This window comes from Mauremys reevesii, linkage group 1 (assembly GCF_016161935.1).
Source record: "Mauremys reevesii isolate NIE-2019 linkage group 1, ASM1616193v1, whole genome shotgun sequence".
NCBI lineage: Eukaryota > Metazoa > Chordata > Testudines > Geoemydidae > Mauremys > Mauremys reevesii.
The window spans coordinates 53,155,580-53,178,111 of NC_052623.1; the positions used below are offsets into that span (position 1 = coordinate 53,155,580).

Consider the following 22,532-nt stretch of genomic DNA (forward strand, 5'->3'; position numbering starts at 1 on the left):
GCGGGACCTCTTCCAATTGCCTGGGCTGGAACAGTGTTTTCTTCAATAACATCACTGCCTGGAGACATGAAATCTGACTGCTCTAATAATTTTTCGGAGCCCACAGCAAAAGAATGTTTAAAGAAGCTTGTATAATTTAAACGTACAGGAACTCTCCTGAGAAGGAAAATAGAAATGGTTTAAAGAATTGTCCTTTTCCAGTGGAAAAACTAAAACAAGAGGGCTGGATGCTGGGAGAGTGATACAAACTCATTTATTTATTATGCACGAAAGCAGGACTATTACTTTAACTTGAAAAGGGCATTAGAATGTCCATTTTCAAAATGGAGACAAATCCATTTCTTTTCACTCACATCAGCTTTTCACTAGTTTAAGTCTACTGAAATCATTGGAGTTGCTCCTGATTTTTCAAATGTAAGAAGATTTTGGGCACAAGGTGTTCCTGATTCTGATGGCAAAAAAAATCCCCTTAGAATACTGGTACTGTTGATTATTTGCTCCTAAAGACCTCCCCACCCCCGCTCAAGATATCCTATCCTAAATCATCGCTGCTCAGGTCCCTAGACAAGGTAAATCATGAAACATCAAAATTAACCTTTTAGATAGGAAAACAATATACTGTATTTTGCTTCCTCATTTGTGTCTTTTGCAGTCAGTATCTGGAGATGAAAAATCTCAAGTGCCTCTTGTTATAACAACAATCATTTCCTGTTTCCGATATATTTCATTTTGGGAATTCTCTCAGTATTCGTGTACCTGATTAAATAAACCACATAACTGTAAAATTGACAATACCCCAATGTTAATTTTTTTAACCTCAATTAAGGTGATAAAATACATTTTCCCTGATGATATGACTACAGTTGCTACAGCTCCCACATGGGAAACTGCTGTATCTGGTTATTATATAGATAAAAATAGTCTTCCTGGAATATGCCTCCCCAAGCCATAGTAGAATGAACTTATCTCCAAGCTCTCTCCCAGCTGCATTAGAAGCTCCTGTAGGAGCACAGTGGGTGGGTAAGTTGGTAGGTGGCTAGAAGCATGTTTGCAATAGGGGAATTGGGGAAGGAAAGGAGAGGAGAAGAGAAGGAGTGCAACTGTGCAAGGTTAAATCTGGAATCAGCCAACTTTCCCTGGCCCTTGCTGCTCTTGTCATTTACCCCAAGTCTTGCCCCACCCCCCAGCTTGGGAAACACTGTGCTAGTAGTTCTTCTGTAAAACCCTGAAAAGTTACAAATTAAAATACTTTTCAAAGTTTACTAAGATCTTGATCCTGCAAAGACTTTTGCATGTACTGTAATGAGACTACTTACAATGCATAAAATTAATATCATGGATAGCGGGTGTCATAGGCCAGGGCAGGCTAAACCTCCCCTGACCTTAGGGTTGCCAGGCGTCTGGTTTTTGACTGGAACGCCCAGTCAAAAAGGGACCCTGGTGGCTCTTGTTGGCACTGCCGACCAGGCCGTTAAAAGTCTGGTTGATGATGCAGCAGAGGCGCTAGGCTAAGGCAGGTTCCCTGCCTACCCTAGCTCTGTGTGGCTCCCAGAAGTGGCCACCAGGTCCCCACAGCCCTAGGTGCTGGGGTGGCTGGGGTCTGGGAGCAGGGGCAGCTCTAGGTATTTTGCCGCCCCAAGCACAGCAGGCAGGCTGCCTTCGGCGGCTTGCCTGAGGGAGGTCCCCGGTCCCGTGGATTCGGCAGCACGCCTGCGGGAGGTTCACCGAAGCCACAGGACCAGCGGACCCTCCGCAGGCATGCCGCCGAAGGCAGCCTGCCTGCCGCCCTTGCGGTGACCGGCAGAGCGCCCCCCGTGGCTTGCCGCCCCAGGCACGCGCTTGGCGTGCTGGTGCCTGGAGCCGCCCCTGTCTGGGAGGCTCCGCGTGCTGCCCTTGCCCAAGTGCCGATTTTGCAGCTCCCATTGGCTGGGAACCATGACCAATGGGATCTGCATGGGGTGGTGCCTGCAGGCACAAAGGCAGCATGCACCACACAGAGCCACCTGGACACCCATGTGCCTAGAGGCTGCAGGGACTTGGCAGCTGCTTCCTCGGAGCCGCAATAAGAACTGTTGGGACTCTGCACCCCCTTCCACACCCCAACCCCCTGGCCCAGCCTGGAGTCCCCTCCTGCACCCCAAATCCCTCATCCCTCACCCCAACCCAGAGCCCACACCTCCAGCCAGAATCTGCATCCACAACCGGAGCCTGCACACTCCCCCATCTCCCGGCCCAGCCTGGAGCCCCCTCCTATGCCCCAAGCCCCTCATTCCCGGCCCCACCCAGAGCCTGCACCCCCAGCCAGAGCTTTCACCCCACCCCCTGCACCTAACCTCCTAGCCCAGCCCAGATCCCCCTTCTGCAACCCAAACCACTCATCCCTGGCCCCACCCCAGAACTCACACCCACAGCTGGAGCCTGCACCCCAACCCCCTGGACCAGCCCAGAGCCCCCTCCTGCACCCCTCCTCCCTGGCCCCACCCCCACCCAGAGCTCTCAACCCTCCGCCACACTCCAACCCCCTGCCCCAGCCCATAGTCCCCTCCCACACTCCAAACCCCTCATCCTTGGCCCCACCCCAGAGCACACAGCCAGAGCCCCCCAACCCTCCCACACTCTGAACCCCTTGGTCCCAGCCCGGATTCCCCTCCTTCACTCCAAAGCCCTCATCCCCCAGCCCCATCATCAGATGAAACCCTCACCCCGCCGCACCTCAACCACCTGCCCCAGCCTGGACCTCCCTCCCACAGCCCAAATTCCTCATTCCCAGCCCTACCCCAGAGCCCACACCCCCAGCCAGAGCCCACATTCCCTCCCGCACCGCAACCCCCTGCCCTAGCCCGGTGAGAGTGAGTGAGGGTGGGGAAGAGCAAGCGACAGAGGGAGGAGGGATCTAGGGAGTGGGGCCTTGGAGAAGGAGCAGGGGATGGGCGGGGCCTCAGAGAAGGGGCAGGGAAGGGGTATTCAGTATTGTGTGATTAGAAAATTGGCAACCCTACCTGACGCAGGATGTGGCCCTGCTCATGTTGCACTCTGAGGCCCCACTCTCCCTCTCTACCTGAAGCTTTCAGGGCACCAGGGGCTCAGCTCCAGCTGACGGCCCCAAGTTTGGGCCCACCAGTGGCCTGGGGCAGTGCTGGGGCCAGCAGAGGGAGGGAGTTGGCCCAGCGGTGCAGTCTGGCACTGGGAAGGGCGGGGGGCTGGCAGCTTGGCCCGGTGCTGGGGGGGCTGGCAGGGGCAGGTGGGCAGAGGCTCCTTTGGCCATGGGGGGGAATGCTCGGGGTTCCAGCAGGCAGGGGGGCAGGGTTGCCCCTGGTTAATATATTTGTAAGGCTTAACAGGACTGAGGTCTTCAGGTATGTCTGCGCTGCAAATTAAGGTGTAATTGTAGCACACAGATATAGCAACACTAACTTTAATCTAACTAGTGTGGATAATAATAGTAGTGAAGACTCAGTGGCCAGTAAGGGCCAGCAACCCAAGTACCCACCTGCTGGGCTTGTATGGAGACAGCTAACCTATGCTGAAGCCTGTGCTGCTGCATCTTCACTAATGTTAACTGTGCTAGCTAGATTCAAGTTAGCATGGGTATGTCTAACTTTCTGGGGGAATTCCTACTCCTGGGGGAATTCTGCGCCACTGCACATGTGCAGAATTTATGTCCCCTGCAGATTTCTTTGCTTCCCCACAGAAAAATGACTTTCTGACAGGGAAGCAAAGGGAAGCTACAAGAGCAGTCACGCACCACTCCCTAGCAGCACAAGTACATCATTTCAGGCATCTGGAACAGCTGGCAGACAGGTAAATCACCGCGGGGCTGGGGACAACTAAGCCAGCTGCTCCTACCCTGATCTGGGATCAGCTGCTAGTCCCGGCTGGGCTGGAGGCAGGAGAGGATGGGACCTCCTCTTCCCCTGCAAGGAGTGGCTGGGGCTGTGTCAGACACTCATCCAGAAACGTCCCACACCTGCAGGAAGCTCAGCATCCTCCCCTTCCCTTCCTGCCTCCATCACTCTTCAGTTCTAGGGGGGAAGGGTCATTGTGTGGGGAGCTGCTCCCCCATCTTCCCAACCCCCATCCATCCAGACCTTTCATACCCAGACACCCCTGCCAAGCCTCACTCTGTACACCCAGAACCCCCCTGGCACTCCATACCTGAACCCCACCTGACTGAATCTCAACTCCTGCATCTGCAGCCCCCCTGCACACAGACCTTCTGACTCTGGACCCCCACCCCTGCACGACAGACCTCCCCCCACTGAGCTCCCTGCACTCAAACCCCAACCCTGATGATTCCCATCCCTCCCACACCACCCTGAGCCCCCATACCCACACCACTGACCCCCAACTAGCTGTACCCAGACCTCCACCTCACCAATCCCCACTCCCCCAGCACCCAGATCCCTCTGCTGAGCCCCAACCACCTTCACCTGGAAGTCCCTGCAGAGTCCCATTGCCCCTGCACCTGGACCCCCCTGAACAAGCCTCTGTGCATCCAGATTCCCCCACACCTAGGCCCACCAATGAACTGCCTGCACCTAGATTGTCCCACACAGAACCCTCTCACCCCACACCTGTATCCCCCCACACTAAGCCCCTTCACATTTGGATCCTGCCTGGTTGAGCCTGCCTGCCACACACCTAGTGCGCCTGGCGCAGAGGGGCAGGTCCAGGCCTTGTGCTGTGTTAGGGTCAGGTGCAGCCTCACCACTAAATCGTGTCCCAAGGGTGGGGATGGGGGGTCTGCAGGGAGATCTCCCACCTTTGTGCAGCCAGTGGACTATGCTCCCCACTGCAATGCTGGAGCCTCTGCATTTATTTATTGACAAATAAAACGTGCAGAATTTTGCAGAATTTAAAAATATTGTATGCAGAATTTTAAATTTTTTGGCGTGGAATGCCCTCATGAGTAAACTTCATTTGAAATATAGACATACTGTTAGATGGTAAATTCACTGAATAGGGATCTGTCTTTTTATATGTTCCTTTTATGCACAACTACAGTACTGCAAAATATAACAAATATTAACATAGGTCAAAGGTGTAAGAGGTAACCCAAACTAGGAACTAGAAGTCCCAATATATATACAAACAGAACCAAATAATGATGTCTGGGTCTCCCAGCACAGTAGAAGCAATTTTTCTGCCTGGCACAAATGTTGCTGCTGTGCTAATTTATTTAGATTTATAAAAAAAAACCACCACATATTCCCATTGCCCAAGCCTCTGGGCACGTTTACAATATTGAATGATTTTCTACATTTAAGGAGATAAATCATGAATCATACGTCATCCGGAGATAAAGGGTATTTGCAGTTAACATGTTAGTTTATCTTCCTTAATATGATTATCATTAATGAGAAATGAAAATACAGATTTTGTTTAGATTAATACTTTGGAACATCTATTCATATGCACACTATTCTATGTAAAACAGTATGCATATCTGGACTAAAGCAGTTTCTCAGGCCGACAACCCATCTATTGAAACATGCATTAATAAACATTTACAAATAAATGTTGTATTCCTCTTCTATAGTATCTCAAGGATCTCAAAATGCTTTACAAAGATGAGAAGATATTAGCTTCTCCAGACAGAGAAAATGAAGCACAAAGAGTCTAAGTGATGTGCCCAGAGTCACAAAACAAGCTAGTTTATGAACTGGGAATAGAACTCAGGAATCCTACTTTTCTGGTTCCCTAAGCTAACTTGCCTCCATTGTGACATAATTGTTAAATATTTTTATTGTTAACTGGTGATTTATTTTAGCACTGATACTATATTTTACATGCTGGAGTATTTCCTCCCTAAAAAAGTAAAAACTAATGTTGTATGGTTACTTTTGTACATAAATGTGAAATTTTTTTAAAGTGTCTGCTGGATATTAAAAAAACATGATCAAATCAAAATATTATTTATAATTAAAACAACTATTTGCAAAATTTTCCCTCCACTGTTCTCTCACCTGTACTAAATACCACATTGCATCAATTAAAACAAATGTGACCACTCTTGCCCATAGTATAGTATCAGAATGAGCAGTCAATTTCCAATGTCTCGATTCTAGGGCAAAAATGCAAATAAATAATTTTTACACTTCTCCCTTTTTAACATTTTCAATCAAATGTACAGATGAGTAATTACTGTTAGTAACCTGTTGAGTAATTACCTGATCCATAGAGAGAGGAAAACATACTTGGTAGGTTCTATTAAACATTTTGTTCTGGAATGATAGAGGTTTGGACTTTTGGAAGCAAGTAATTTGGACTGGGGTGCTTTCAAGCACAAGCAAAGCAATTGGCTGCTTAAGCTTCTGTTTTGTTCCAATTCTATACTCTCAGACTGGCCCTTTCTCTTCATCTGGTTGTGGAACTAGAGCAGTGGTTTTCAACCTTTTTTCATTTGCAGATCCCTAATACATTTCAGATGGAGGTGCAGACCCCTTTGGAAATTTTAGACCATAGACCATAGGTTGAAAACCACTGAACTAGAGAATGGGGCATTTCATAGCCTGTTACGTCCCTCCAGCAAGTTAGGGCCCTACAAATAAGGCTAGCCCTTACCCTATTGAATATGAATCAAAGGACAGAGTGCAGAAGGTCCAGAATAAATGCAGTTTACTTCATGGTAGCAGAAATAAAATAATTATTTCATAGATACTATGACCACATATGTATTATGTATAATCAATGTTGGTAATGTGTTGGATTTATAGAAAGAATAATAATCTATGCCCTGAATGCTGGATAAGATAAAACAAAATGAGTTTTTAGAAGTGATTTGAAATGAGGAGACTGTAGGGTCTGCTGTATTGAAGTTGGGGTGTCATTTTATGTAAGGGACAACTTTGAAGAAGTCATGAAGGTGGGAGAGGGAAACAAATAGAATGGTGAGATTGTCACCATGGGTGTAGTGAAGGAGACTTCGGAGGCCAGGAACTAAATCAGAGAATGAGAATAGTAGGGCCTTCAAGGAGAAGATGGTAAGGAGATCAATATACATAGAGCTGGGGGAAATAATTGATTTCTCAGTTCAGCCAGCAAACTGAAAAATCAGAAAAAATATTAGGTTCAGTTCACAAAATATTTGGAATCTGTCAGAAAATCAGAGAAGTATGTTTCAGGTTGTATGTATATCTCCCTCCCTCAGGTAATCATCCTCATCATCAGGCTATCAGCTATTTTGAGGTGGGTTGCTCTCAGCATCTCCTAGAGAAGCTATTCCACTTTGTATATATACTTATTTAATTGGCCCAAAGAGAGAGGTAGGAGATGTGGATTCAGATCCCTCCCCTAAATCAGAGAGAGAAGATTTGAATCCACATCTCCTACCTCTGAGGTGAATGTCTTAATCACCAGGCTATGGAGTCATTCTCATTCTCTTGCTCTCTCTATCTCTTTGGCCCAATTAATATTTATGTATTTATACAAAGTGGAACAACTTAAACAGGAGTGACTGAGAATAGAATAGCCTATAGCTTGGTGGTTAGCAGAGGGATATCCCTGCTATAGAATGGGGATTCATTCTTGCCTATGTCTCTAATATCCCGGGCGAGAGCCCTAACCATTAGGCTAGTGTTATCAGATGGCCAGACACACTCACACTTACTTTCTTTTCTGAAGATGGCCCTGAAAATCTTTTTCTCACCTGAAACTAATTAGATCAATTCATAACAGTTTCAGGTTGACTAAAACTGCATTTTTTGGAGGGAATAAACTATTCACCTGAAAACTTTTTCCAGCTGTATATACACACACAACTTTGTCCTCTGAGTTCAGGGTTATTTCAGTGAGGAAAGAGTCTGGAGAATGATGTGGAAAAATTGAATCAGTGTTCTTCCAGGTTTTCTCTGGGATACTGTTATCTTTTACAGTAAGTAGGAAAAGGGGCCAATTTTGCCTATGGCCATTATTACTGCTTTTTACTCTTATTTGCACTGAAAAGCCAGAACAAGGGAATGTGTACTGAATTCTGTTTCTTCATGTGCCTCTCTCTATCTAAGGTACTTATATAGGATCATTGCCATAGTATATGAAAACCTTGCAGTCTTTAAAGTATTTATTCTCAGAGTAGTCCTGTGAGGTAGGAAAGTACTATAATCTCATTTTTACAGATGGAGAGCTGAGACACAACTCATGCTTATACTACAGGGACTATAGCAGCATAACCCCGTAATTTTAATAGAAATTTAATGCAACATATGAGAGTGTTCTGCAAAGCCTCATCACTGGCCTCAGTCAGTATGCACCTGGATTTGTCTGGTGTTTGGGTAACAGCAGCTCCTTGCTGCCTCCTGCAGCTTATGTGGGCAGGGCAGTACTGCTGATTATCATCACCCAGGGCAAGTATCCAATTTACAGTAGTTTACTCGTCCGTTTCTCTGAAGTTGTAGCATCAGGAGCTGTTTTCTGCCATAAGTTAACTCCAGGGGTGGTGCTGGAGCAAAGGGAGCAGAAAAATTGATGCATGTACAGTAGGGTGTGTGTGTATGGAGTGATTATTTTCCTCTTTTCAAACTTCAGTGTTTGAATGTTTTGAGTCATGTCCCTTTACAAGAAGAAGAGGGGATGTTAGAATCGGAACGATCTCTGGCAGTTGGGAATAACAGCAGGGGCACTGGAACAATTTGTATAGAGGGGATGCTGAAAGCCATTGAACAGAATTGTAAACCCTGAATGTGTTGAAAGCCGTGCATTCAGCTGCTATTATTATTTTAAGCCTGGAGGTGCAGCCACACTCCTAGCACCCAAGTTCTATCACCCCTCTGTGACAGTTGAGGAGGAAACAGCAGCTAACCCTCATGAAAAGAGGTGCTGTAAGGGCCCCCTCTGGAGGAACATGAAAGGTACTACTGTTGAGTTATCAAGCAGTAAGAAGTAGCGAAGTACTATAGTTTGTAAACTAGTGGTGGGTGTTTTATTTTGTTTGTGTGTTAACCCCTACAAGAAAATTAACACTGGTAGAGGAGGGGAGAAAAAATAAAGGGATTTCTTTAAAAGCGTTAACTTCTGAAATGACTGAATGACTAAGTGCAGATACATTCAAATGTGTGGGCATTTATGAAGACCTTCTGGTGACTTGGAATCAAGTCTTAGGCTTCCTCACAGCATCCACCTCACCATTTTTCAGTCTCCAAATGTCTGTCCATAGCTGACAGGCATCCTGACATCAGATGGAGGGGATAAGTACCCTTCCCTGTCCCAGGAATGAGGAGCAAGAGATACGTATAGAGATTTATATATGTGTCTAGCACTTCACACACCAAATAAAGATAAAGACAGACTCCCTGACCATAAAATCTTATAATCTAGGTAAAGACCACCACAACTCCACCAGAGAGGTCCTTTGGGGCCATCTGCCTGTCCCAAGTCAGGGTAAAGGAGGAGGGTTGGGCGTGGGGCTAGCAACTCCACCCTGTAAAAATCAGCTTGCTACAGAAACGCCAACAATAGAGTTAACAGAGACTTTTAGCCTAGAAAAAGAAGGGTCTTCAACTCGAAGATGCATGACGCTGGGTGGTGAAAGCCGTGAGGAAGCCACTAAGCCGATCACCCTTCTTGCAGCCAGGAGGATTACCATCGGCACATGGAACGTGAGGACCATGTACGAGTCAGGAAAGACGGCGCAGGTTGCAGCAGAGATGAGGAGCAACAACCTGACCCTACTAGGCATTAGCAAGACAAGATGGACGCAAGCTGGACAGAGACGACCACCAGGAAGATCCAGACCTTCATTAATAGCTGCCTCAGAAGGATTCTCCAGATCCGCTGGCCAGACACCATCAGTAACATCCACCTCTTGGAGAGGACCCATCAACTCCCAGCAGAGGAAGAAATTAGAAGGAGAAGGTGGGGCTGGATAGGACATACACTACGCAAGCAGCCAACCAACATCACCAGACAGGCACTGCAGTGGAACCCCCAAGGCAAGCGGAAAAGAGGCCGCCCAAGAAATACCTGGTGACGCGACCTTCAGGTTGATAGAAAAAAAATGGGCTATACCTGGAACCAGCTAGAGCGAATGGCCCAGGATAGAAGACTATGGAGATCTGTGGTTGGCGGCCCATACCCCGGTTGGGGTGACGGGCATGAATGAATGAATGAATGAAAGACCACCACAATAGGAAGAGGACTGGGAAAGGGGCAGAAAAGGAAAATAATCTTACATGGTCACATGGGAAATTTATTTTAATTATTATTGACATATCATATGTGTTCAGCTTGCAAGTAAAAATGTTTCCCTGAACTGCCAGTGCAACAAATTTCCTCTGAGCCCTGAAAGTTGAGCTGGGTTCTTTATTTTTGGTAGATTATCGCCCGCAATAAAGATTTGTCAGGCAAAATGTTGCCCTCTTTTATACTTGTGCAGTGATGCTTTTGTTTTCAAGAATGGTGGAACAGGCATAACCCAGGGCAGACAGAGTTGCAAAGATGTAAAAAAGGCCAGGATTTGGCCTGGCCCTGGCAACTAGATTAAACTAACAATTCTGGCAATGAAGGATCCAGTTTACTCTTCAAGGCTTTATCTAGACTATAATAAAAGATGTTTTTGTTAGCTAGCATATTTTAAAATATTTTAAAACTTGAGTGAAGATCACACATATAGCTGAGGAGAGTCCTAGGAAACCTGTCTACACTAGGGTAACATGTTAACTAATGGAAAAAAACCTCGTTATTTTTAGTCTAGACAAAGCCCCTTGTATTAGCAGACTTGTTGAATCAAGTGTCATCACTTTTTAAAAAACATAACTGCAGTTTAAACTGCTTAGTTTTGTCTTCTGATATCCTGGCTCCCCTCTTCCATAGTGTTTACCTGGGGAGATGAAAATAAATCACATTTGTGCTCACTTTCATCCCAATAAAATGATGCATTTATTGGAGCTGCTCAGCTCTCCTTTTCGCCCTCTCCCAAGGTTAAACACATTTATTCATGATTGCTCTACTAGAAGTAGTTTATAATTCCAGCTAATAATAGGAAATATTTCTTTTGCACGGTGAAATAGACTGTATCGCTCTCTCTAATTTGTCACATTGATTGCACAGTTCTCTCTGCATTTGGATTGTGCATTGTCCCTCTGTTTCCACCTCTTGCTTATGGTCCTTGCTTTCTGTATTTGGTGAGCATCCAAGTCACTATAGTGAGGTATTCTGCTAGTTCAAAAATTCCATGCTAGGATCAGTTTCACTTGTTGTTTTTCCTAGTGATTGGTGTCCTGGCTGTTGGGCTACCATCTCCATTGCTTTTTCGTTAGGGGGTGGGTGTTTTGCTTCCCTTGCGGGAAGTTAGCGTTATTGCGCCCAGGCAATGAATACGTATTATAGAGATGGATCACGCTTTCGTTCGGGTTTACTTTTTGGCCCTCTTGTGCTTGGCAGGGGAAGCAGGGTTTGCTGTGATGGCAGCAGGAGTTTAGTTTTCTGTACGTTGCTTAGGTGGGGGGAATCCGAGCCGGCTCCGCTCCGTGCCGCAGCCTTTGTGGCTGAGTTGCTCTGAGTCTGCAGCCGCCGGTCCGGGCTTGCAGAGCGAGGTGCGGGGTCTCGCCCCACGAGGGGGTAACTGCTCGGCTGTGGAAGTTGTTTCTGTGCGAGTCTGGCTCGCTCTCGCGCCGCCTGCCCGCGCCGGCCGGCAGGGGGCGCTGCTGCTCCGCCCTGCTGCCTGCTCGCCTCTCTCGGCGGTTCCATTGGAACAGCCGGAGACAACTTGGCGCCATTTTGAAGCCGACAGGCAGAGCGGGGCGAGCTGCGGAAGGGGAGGGGGCTAGAGGCGATTGGTTGCGGCTACGGCGGCGGCTCCTTTCCGAGCCCAGAGCAGCGGCAGCGCGGAGCGGACCCGCCTGGCAGCAAGGAAAGGCGGCGGCTGCAGGGGAGGTAAGGAGCGCGGCCGGGCGCCCCCCACCGCCCCCCGCGCTGTTTCATTTCCCTTTCTCCCCCGCTGCAGCCGGGCCGGAGCGGCGCCAGCCCGGACCATGCTGCACGGCCAGTGTGTGGGGGCGCCCGGGCCGGAGTCGAGTCCGCGCCCCATCCCCCCGCCGCCGCCCCTTCGCGATCTCCAGCCTCTACACACTAAACTTGGCGCCCCCTCCCCTTCCTGGCTCGGGGGGGGGGGTCGCAGCGCGGGGGCCGTGGCCAGGGGGTGACCTTGGCGGGGCTTTGCTCCCCTCGCCCAGAGTTGGAAGCTGGTGCTGTGGGTCGCCCCCCTCCCCTTCCCCGGGTGGCCTGGGCTCTTGCTGTTCCCCTGGCGGGCGGCGTCGCTCCCTCAACGTGCGGCTGGCTGGTGGCTCCTTGTGGCGGAGCCGTGCCGAGGGGGTTAACGATTGTGATTCTCCTGGCGCTGGCTGCTGCCTCGGGCAGCTGGCCTAGCCCCCGCTTAGCGGCACCCCGGGCTTCCGCAGCCCCGTCGTGCTGCTGCTCGGGGTCGAGAAGGGCGGGGGAAGACCCCAGCTCGCTCCCTTCAACACTCTCCACTATCCAGTGATCGGAGGCTGCTTAGCTAGGGGGAGGTGGTGACTGAGGAGGACCTGGATTTGGTGGGTCACTGTTTGCAGCAAGCTCGTTTCCCCCATGTTGTCTTTTTTTACCACGTTCTGTTGGGGGGGGGGGAGAATATGGATGTTAGGTTAATAAATTTGAAATTTTACACTTGAATTACCAGGTGAAGGACATTTTGTGTGTAGAATATGTATTGTTTGAGTCTCTGGTGGAGGAATCTAGCTCTGTAACTTCATGCTGCTGCAAATAAGTCGCTATCTGTTCTTCAAAACAAATCAACAGTAAATGATGGTGTATAAACCTGAAAATTCAACTGCAGTAGCTGAGCTCTTGCAGGACAGGATTTTACTCTAAAAGAAATAATGAGATTCCAAGTTGTGTGAGTTTTGATTTTTAAATGGTTACCTATTGATAACTATTTCTTGTCAATTGTGTTGTACTAAGTTTGGTTTAACGCAGTTATTGAATGCCACTCAATCTTTTATTTGATTTCAAGACTTTATGAAGTGATGGGGAGGCACTTTAGCCATGTTCAGCATCTCTTCATTAACAGTGACATAGATAACAAACAAGGTAGAAATTCTAAACAGTGAGGATATTTAAAGTGGAATACATCTCAAATCTTTGACTTCAGGAGGGGTATGTAGTGACATACATTTTCACATTCCCTCCCTCAAAACAAATTAAGTTGTAGTTATCTTCTCGAAAACAACAGTAGGTTATAATTTATTTGATCAAAGTTGGTATAGTGCATTTCATGTGTCAAATAATATGCAAGTTCTGTGTATTCTATTTTAAATTACTGTGGAGAACAGGTGAAAAACCTTTTTAATTTTTTTTTTGAACAGCACTAAATGTGATTAGTTTAATCAAGGTAGAATTAGGATTCAAAGTAGAATTAGGAAAATCTCTTTCACTAGGAGGGTGGTGAAGCACTGGAATGGGTTACCTAGGGAGGTGGTGGAATCTCCATCCTTAGAGGTTTTTAAGACCCAGCTTGACAAAGCCTTGGCTGGGATGATTTAGTTGGGGCTGGTCCTGCTTTGAGCAGATGGTTGGCCTAGATGACCTCCTGAGGTTTCTTCCAACCCTAATCTTCTCTGATTCTGTGAAACATTTGAATATATATTATGCACGAAACACCTAAGAAAAATATGCTATTGTTAGAGAATCAAGAAATTATGCTCTCTTTTTTTGACTGAAATGTGACACGTGCTCACCACCTACATCTGAAAGCATGTACAAGAGAAAACAATCGTTAGCCCAACACCTTATGCCTATGTATTCAATCTGTTTTCCCTTGTGCCCATGTTTCTTATTCTTATAGGTCAATGGTAATAGGTAATACTTCATTTGCACATTTTACTATTATACCAGTTGGTTGGTATACCAAAGTAGTTCTGTGTGTCTTGTCTGAGAAGAAGCTGGAAAAACTAAAGTTGTAGAAATGTGAATGTTACTTATGTAGCAAGTTCGCATGCTAAAACACATTTTGAAAAAATCAGTCTGATTCAAAGTAGAGATTTAAGTTGGACAGTTAAGTGAAATCATTAAGGTTTAGATAAGTGACAATTGCTGAAATTTAATGTTTTGAAAAGGAAAGGTGTAATTCTTTACTCTTGTCTCTCTCATGTGTACATATTTTCTAGAGGCAGTGCTGCATGTCTGACTGATAGGTTTTTCTGGTGAGATGTAGTTTCTGTCTCTCTCGTTTTATCTTTGTTTTTCTCCTTTCTCTGGTCTCCCTTTCTGTGTCCTATTTTTATTTGTTGAGCACTGATATTGTACTTCATGCTGTACAAGCATATGAAAAAAAATAGCTTCATTCAGACAGAGCGCACAATTCATACACGTAAAATGATTATAATGTGAAAGTGTTAAGTCTAGTTGTGATAATCACTGAAAAGTTTCTTGGAGGAAGTGTTTTCTAAGGTTGGATTTGGAGGAGTCAGCATACTCCACTTGTTGCACAGAAGGAGTATTTTCAAAGGAACAACTTGGAAGAAGGCATGAAAATGAATGGAAGGAGGATCCGAAGTGGGAGATTAGGAAGGTGATTTTTAGGTACAGGAAAAGTATAGTTGGAAAAATGAGAGAAAATTCATAATCTCTTCTTTGTTCACCTTCATGGTGAGAGATGATAAAACAGCGACTCCCCATCAAAATTAGATGGGTTATGTTGGTGTTAAATGTTTTTATTTTATCTGAGATTTTCTAAGTTAGGCCCTTATCCTCCCTCAGGATCCTCTAATGCAGACTTCTGAATCAGAGTGATCTTCCATTGGGATCACTAGGACTATTGACAGACATGGGTCAGTTTTAACATAACCAATACAGAATTGGGGCTGTAAGCAGTACCTGAGAATGCAGTCTTTTTGTGTTTGTGGATTAAATAAACAGAAAAAAACTGTCCATTCCAAGAGCTGACACTGGTTCACTAAGTAGTTTAATGTCTTATACCATTGTAAATACTATGTGTGACAGAGATTGAGGCATAGAGTACAGATTTTTTTTACAGTAAATTGCATTTTATTGTCACAGAAATTATACATATCTATCCCACACAGACGTTTTTTTTGGTAATGTCAGCGTTTACCACTAAAGTTTGGTGTTCTTACTAACTTTAATAGAAAGTGTGAAATGGAAGTGAAGAATAAAACCTCCTGGGTTCCCGTTCCTTCTATCAGAATTTGTAAATGAAATTGAGTCCTTCAAGCAGGAAAATATAAATTTAGTGTGTGTTGCTCTCAACTTTGTTTTAATTTATACTCTCCTCTTCTCCCTTTTAATTGCAGGTCTCATAAGATATGCAGCTGTCACTTGGGCGGTAGTTGGTGGGGAGGGGCACGGAAGGGTTGGATATGTGCCACTCTGTGCAGATGTAAGAATCTGATGACCCATCTTTAGAATTTAGAAGTAAGTAGTCAACTGCTTGGAGAAACTCTTGAGTCCTACTGCAGATTTTCCTCGAGTGCCATTTTCTTACACTTGTGCCACATCTGCTGATGCACTTTTTAATGAAAAACTAAACACAAGTGTCCTTTAAGTCCAGAACCCAGATCATCCTTCTCTTAATCCCCCAATGCTCTGGTTGCCTAAATTATCACTTATATCTTTCCATGTAAAGAGGACTAGGCTCTCACTTGTGAACTAAAGGCCTAGGGTATCACTGGCTTTGGAAGGGCAACTATTGAATGGGGCTCCTCTCCCATTGTAGTAAGAGTTAGTGTAGTCTGTTGCTTTCAAAGCAGTCCCAGCCTTTGCTTCTCTGTCCGTCAAACCCAGTTTATTCACATGGGAGATGAGTATAATACAGTTAAGCCTAATATCAATTTCTGAGAGAAGTTAAACTAGAAAAGAAAAAAATTGACACTTAATTGTTCCAAAATTGAGACATTTCAACTCTTGTGGCACTCAGTGGATGCAAGTACTGTAATTTGTAGGAAGTGTCCAAACATCTCTTTAAATACACAAACTTTCCATATCCAGTTCTAAAACCCCTTTGAATTTAACCTATTTGCTTCACTTTTCTTAGCCCTGGTCTACACTACAAACTTATATCAGTATAATGTGTTGCTCAGGGTGTGAAGAAAACCGCTCTTAGTGATGCCGTTATACTGACCTACCTCCTGGAGTAGAGAGTGCTGTATCGATCTACGCTTTCCCGTCAGTGTAGGTAGCATCTTCACTACAGTGCAGCTGCATCACTGTAAGTGTAGACATGCCCTTAATGTCTCTAAGCTGCTTCTGTATATATTTTTGTGGATATTGCAAATGAAGAACTTTGTTTTCCATAGATTTGGCAAAGTGTATCCCATACAACTCCGTTTTGATAAAAACAAAATGGACAGAAGTTGTAAGTTGAGAATATGGGGCAAAAGTGCACCTTGTGGAAGACACTTAGTTCACCAGGATGCTTAAAACATTGTGAACAAACAAGCTGAAGTTTTTCTGCTGTTGGATTTTTTTTAATGTTAAGCATATCTGTTATGTGACAATGTGAAGATTTTAAGTGGCTTAGGGTGGATTGATTTAAATCAAGGTGATTTAAATAATGATTCGAATGACCAAGTGGAAAGCCCCAATTTAAATAATCAATTTTTCTTGTTGTACTTCAGTTTTTTTCTAAAGAAAGGTGCATTTACGTTGGTTGACATAACCATTAAAACGTTGATTAATCAACTAAATAGAGCCTTTACGTTAGATCTGGTAGGTCTTTTTTTCTGCCTATGAGGATACACTATATAATTATTTAAGCAATTTTTTAGCTTAATATTTTCATATTAATTGTATATTTGTAGTATGTTAGAAAATGATTTATTGCTTATTTACTAGATAATTAACTTTTTGCTCATGATTTGTGTCAAGCTACATTAGGATAGTAGCTGGAATTTGATTAAACACAGAACAGCAAATAAAATGTATTTTTATTAAATCAAAACAAGCCCACAATACACTACATGACCTACTGTTCCATATTCATAAAGCTTGACCTCACAAGTTAGATGTTTTTCCCCCAATTCTTTCTTTATATAGAAAAGTGATAGACACATGGATTAAGCATGTTTATTTTTTATTTAAATGTTTTGACAGATTATAATAAATTTAGGCCTTAACTTATTTTGTATTATATTCAGATGTAATTTTAAACAGGTTTATTTTTTTAAAAGAAAACCATATTATAACTTAAATAAAAAAAAATCTGATTTAAATAAAATCCTTTTTTTGTCTTGAAAAAATAGCATTTTTTTAAAATTTTATTTATTCATTTTTTTTAATTCACTGATACACAAACATGATTTTGCACTCAGCACCCTGCAAGACATTGGTAATTATTTTTGAGCATTGGCCTGCTAAACCCAGGGTTGTGAGTTCAATCCTTGAGGGGGCCATTTAGGGATTTGAGGATTGGTCCTGCTTTGAGCAGGGGGTTGGACTAGATGATCTCTTGAGGTCCCTTCCAACCCTAATCTATGATTCTATTTTACTGGTTGAGATGAGTGTGAAGCTTTCTTATGGCTAAGCATTTAGGGACCCTGTTTTCCTACGTATAGGAGTAATCTATTCTAAAGAGAATAAATTTTGCTGGCATCAATTTGTGGAATTTCTTTATAGGGAGTGTGATTTGTGTTCTCCCATTGTTTAATCTGAAGAGGCAAAGGGCGTTTGGATGGATTGCCCTTTTTTCCATCCTGCTGCCTGATACTTGTACTGTTTTTCTGTGGCTTCCCTCACATCTGGGCAGCTTTTACAACAGGAGTTCTCAGACTGGGGGTCAGGACCCCTCAGGGGGTCACGAGGTTATTACATTGGGGGTTGCGAGCTGTCAGCCTCCACCCTAAACCCTGCTTTGCCTCCAGCATTTATAATGGTGTTATAAATTAAAAACACCTTTAAATATATTTAAGGGGGAGGGAGAGGATCACCCTCAAAGGTTTGCTATGTGAAAGGGGTCACCAGTACAGAAGTTTGAGAACCACTGTTCTACAATGTGTTGGGGAACTAATATAAGATAAGTGAGATTTATTAACATGTGGTGCTATATTACTGGCTGGGGGTAGAAGGGAGAATTTGGAGGTCCCCAGATGACCACTTCTTTACTCCAGCCCAAACTTTTCACCTCCAGTTGAGCTGGAACCCTATGGCATCCCACCAGGGTTTTGGTGGAATTAATTTGAAAGAGTCAGCAGGTCAGAGGTATATTGTCCTTTATGAGGTGCAGGTTGCCTGATACAGTGGGGACAATGTGCATCCTACAGTCACGAAAGCTCATGCTGAAATAAATTTGTTAGTCTCTAAGGTGCCACAGTACTCCCGTTCTTTTTGCGGGTACAGACAAACACGGCTACTATTCTGAAACCTATCCTATTAGTGTTTCTGTAGCTAAGGTTGAAGATATAATTTTAAGTTCCATGTTTTCATGTTCATATAACTTACTGAAAAAATTACCTGTTTGCTTGAAGTTCATGTATAGTCTCAATCCATCCCTTTTTTTCCCTTTTTTAAAGCTTGATAGAATTCTGTTTGGCTGTTTTGAGAATTCAAAACATTTTACAGGTGTTTTTCCTAAACAGAGAAATTTTTGGAAGTTCTATGTATAATTATATAACTTGTATGGTTTTATAAAAGCACCTTTATACTAAGTTTGTAATTCTCATTGGTTCATTACCTCATTCTGTTTCATATACCTCCTTAAGACTCATCTCTGCTTGCCTACAAAACTCTACCTGCTGATCATGGCTAAGTAGGTGACAAATTGTCTGTCCTTCCTCTTCACTTACTAACTTGCCCATTCCTTGCCCTAACTACCGCCCCCCCCTTTCCCCATCCCATTAAAAAAAATTTAAAACAAAAACCGACAAAACATTTAACCGATAAATCTGTGCTGAGTGTTCACCTTATTGATTTTTGTTATATTCCATTTGTCAACCTTTTGTCCGTGTCTTCAGGACAGGGATTGTGCTTTCCTCTGTGTCTTTGTCTATATGCACACAACTTGTATTGGTTTAATCTAAAATTGTTTAAATTTTAATTAGCAAATTAAGCTAAATATACACCCCATCTGTGTAAGTCAGTTCTATTTGTACAGTGCCCAGTAAAAGGACTGTAGTAACTGGGGTCTTTAGGTATTCATATATAAATGTTTATTAATAAAAATTGAGAAGTGTCTTGATTATTTTTCTTCAAATATACCTAAGTTAGAAAACATAGTAGTATATGGTACATGTTAAAAATAGAAAAAAAAACCACTGTACAATTTAGGAAGGTGCAAGATTTTAATAAGCATAGGAATACAAGTATTTTGGGCATCATACAATTTAAGTAAAAGTTTAGGCATAATATGAACCAGTTTAGTTTTACCTGAGTGGCATATTTTAATCAGTGTCATTTTTTTTTAAAGCATTACAGTGTCATCTTCAACATCCCTTGACTCTGCTGCCATCTTTGCCAAACACCTCCAGCCATGCACACCACCATCCCAGATGTGTTAATCTGGATGTGTTCAATTGTACATTCAATTAAAATTTTATATGCTCTCAGCTGTATGGCCAGAGGACATATAACTACTTAACTGGGCCCTTTCCAGTGGTACCTTATTACTCAAGTAAATACTTCTAAAGCCTAGATTTTTGTTTGTGAAGTTGGAGGAGAGATCAATATTCAGGCACTATCCTGGGTCCTGCAATTTAAAATTTTTAGTTTTTTTTCTTCTCCACCTCTCCTGGGTTTTTTTTTTTTTTTTTTTGCACTTCTTTTCTCTCATCACTTTTAAGCAGATTTAACCTTCCCTTATGTGTGGGAGGATGGAGGAGTTTCTAGGATCTACCTTTTTCCTTTCCTTCTATCCTATCCCAGTGTATGTGTCTATGGTGTTAGGATAGGAGTTTTAAGACTTTCTGATTTTTGCTACCCTATTTATTAACTTTACTAACACACCATTATTGCTAATAACTTGGTGTTTAGGGTTTGGTTGTACTGGTGTGTCCTGAACCAAGGAAGGAAGGAAGGAAAAAACAAAACGTTAAAATGAATTTTTACTCAATCCTGTATTTTACATAATCTCCCTTACTCCATAGATCTGAAGAAGAGTTCTGTGTAAGCTTGAAAGTTAGTGAAAGAGACAAACAGATACTGGTCCAGTGAAAGCTATTACCTCAACCACCTTGTCTCCTTTATTCCCTCTTATTTGTATAGGGATTTTAAAGGGGGAAAACTCTTGAGTTTCTCAAATGGTATTAAATGTCATTGTTGAGGAGTTTTAGGTGGTAGCTCTCAGTTCTTATGTTCTGTTGTTAAAGACAGATTCTGTTTGTTTCTTAAAAGACCAGTCAAGATGTACACACACAAGGAGAGAAGATTTATTGATTTTATAGTAGTATCAAGAGGCTATTATTGTGCAAGTTAGTGTAAAAACATAGAAAGCTCTCAGTTCACTGTGACATTGAGTAAATTGCCATGCTCCCCAGGAAAAAAAAATCCCTCAAAGAGAAGGCAACTTTGTTGTCTTAAACTCAACCAATCAGCACAAATTCCTTGATAGTGCATTTACTTGCATTTCCTCTGGTCTGTTACTCAAATTATTTTTAAAAATTATCCAAAGCCTTGAAAACCCCTAATAAGTTTTTCTAAACTTAGTTTACAAATTCATTTGGTTCTGTTTTATGCTTTACTTTAAAAAAAATTCATGTTATAGATTTAAAACAACCATCCTGGCATCTATTGTCCACCTTAGACAGTTTAAAATTTCAACCCAGGATGGGATTTCACACAGCTTCCTTTTGTACCTTTTCATTGCTGTTCTTTGTCAACTGGTTGGGCTGTTAAAATTGCTTAACCATCACTCTTCCTCCCCAGGGACAGTTCAGAGGATAAGGTCTGCTGTCAGTAGATCACAAGTACTAGGCAATCTTCTCCTTTCTATTTGTATGTTACCTTCTCTGCTTCAGTTGTTTCCCTCACTATTTTTCTTTTCCCAATTTTATTTGGTCCTTTGTTCCTTGAGATTTTTCTTTCCTTTCCTGTGGTCTCAAACTTGATACTACTGTTGTCTATAATGCTAAATGTGTACATAAGTACTACAAAGATCGACCTTCAAAAAAGTGAAATGCAGAATAATGTAAATATGTCTGAGACTTGTATATTGAAACAAAGATTGTGCTTGTGTTTAACTCATTAAAATGACATAATTATGCACTATTTTCAGTTGACAATGTAAAGAAAAGGATGATATTTCAAGGCTGGAAAAAGAGGCAAACAGTTGTGCTCCACTCCTCACTGCACCCCAAAATAGTTTCCTGACTGCACAGGGAGGATTATGTCTTTGGTTTTAAGTTTATGGCTGTAGCCTATTTGGATTACGAAGTTTTTGGTTGACACAGAAGTATGTATAGTGATCCCCCATTTTTTTTCCCTCCGCTTTACCAGAATCTGAAAGATTGAGAGATGGGGTGAATTTTTCTGTGTGAGACTGTTGGTTAAGGTAGTTATCCTTATTGCAGAATCAAGTTCCAAAAGTTTAGTACTAATCTTTGCTTGCTGCCCATCTAAAACTGTAGCATTGTCTGACAGTATCAGGACTTTTCATTCCCTAGCATGGAAGGTTTGAAGTTTTTGTAGTATTCTCCTGCCCTCGTCTCTAGGATACTGATGGGTGGTCTGGCTTGATAGTATTTGTGTTAGGCTAGCTGAGGTGTTTAGGTGGGCACCTGACCTGATTAGAATCTGATATCGTGAAAATTCATTCTGGATCTGATAGTTCTCTGCTTTTATTGAAAATTGTAATCTCTCTGATACAGGGTTATGGAGTGAAGAGTTTTTAAAGGAGGTGAATTCTGGTGCAGTTTTATTGGACTCTGTTTTAGGAGTAATTATTTCTGAGGTGTTGCCCAGATGAACTTTTCAGGAGAGGACATTGCAGAATTCAAATGGCCTTCTCTTCCCACCCATTTCCACCTTCAGCCAAAGAGATGGACTGAGTATATTAATCAGTGAGTCTTTATTAATCAGAAAAGTTAGATTGCGCCAGGGCACATTCAAATAGGTGAGCATCTCTTTTGGTTTAATGAACTTGGAATTCTTCTTGGAGACATTTGTCACAGCATCTTGAGGCCTTGGAATGCAGCTTTTTGAGAAGAGGATGGTAGTGGTACCAAGGACGTTATGTGGTTAAAATGAGCTTCTGGAACTATTTCTTTTGACAGTTTCAGATACAAAACTCTGAGCCTTTAGAAATAGCCTTGTTTGCTTTGCCTTCTGTCTCTAAAAGTATAAACATGAGGTGTTGCTTGCTCTGGGAATAAAAGCTGAACAAGGAAATGCCTTCCTGTCAGGCATTTCAAGCTCTTTAAATTCCCATCATAGACCAGTACGTAATCTTATTAATCACATTGCCTAAAGCCAGAACACTCTTATCCAATCCCTCATTTCAGGCCAATGCTATCAGCTATTACTGCTGTAATTTACATCTACATTTAAACTACTTAAACATACTGATTAATAAAAATGTAAAGCTAAACAAATTATACAGTAAAAGAGACTATTTT

The 22,532-nt window shown here is 43.1% G+C and overlaps 1 protein-coding gene across 4 annotated transcripts in view; it reads left to right on the forward strand.

Moving 5' to 3' along the window:
• Positions 1 to 11,730: 11,730 nt before the first annotated feature.
• The window catches only part of PDS5B (PDS5 cohesin associated factor B), a 254,196-nt gene continuing 243,394 nt past the window's right edge, over positions 11,731 to 22,532 (forward strand). Inside the window, exons 1-2 of one of the 4 annotated variants that reach the window (XM_039535254.1) lie at positions 11,742 to 11,868; positions 15,285 to 15,405. The gene's annotated coding sequence lies outside the window, so the exon portion shown is untranslated. Of the gene's footprint in view, positions 11,869 to 12,393; positions 12,528 to 15,284; positions 15,406 to 22,532 lie in introns of those variants that run through there. The other 3 variants (XM_039535247.1, XM_039535287.1, XM_039535243.1) reach the window with 3 other exon arrangements.